The following is a 247-nucleotide window of genomic DNA, read 5'->3' as shown; positions in this document are numbered from 1 at the left end:
ACAAGTCCTGTGGACAAGCTGTTCTGAAAACCTTTGATGAAAGCACGCTAAGGACTGGAGGAAGAAGCCAAAGGAGACTGGGTAAGAATGGATAGTACAGATGCATTGCATTTAAAGTACACAGCTGGTTTTTGTATGTTCAAGGTCTGAAGACTGACTGGTTTGCAAAGCCAGCTAGATGTACTATCATATGAGTGAATGTAAACTTGTCAAAGATATTGCTGCTCCCTAATATAAAGCAGGAAGC

Source organism: Cariama cristata, unplaced genomic scaffold (assembly GCF_000690535.1).
Source record: "Cariama cristata isolate BGI_N322 unplaced genomic scaffold, ASM69053v1 scaffold2219, whole genome shotgun sequence".
Lineage (NCBI taxonomy): Eukaryota > Metazoa > Chordata > Aves > Cariamiformes > Cariamidae > Cariama > Cariama cristata.
Note: the sequence above shows the minus strand (reverse complement) of the source record.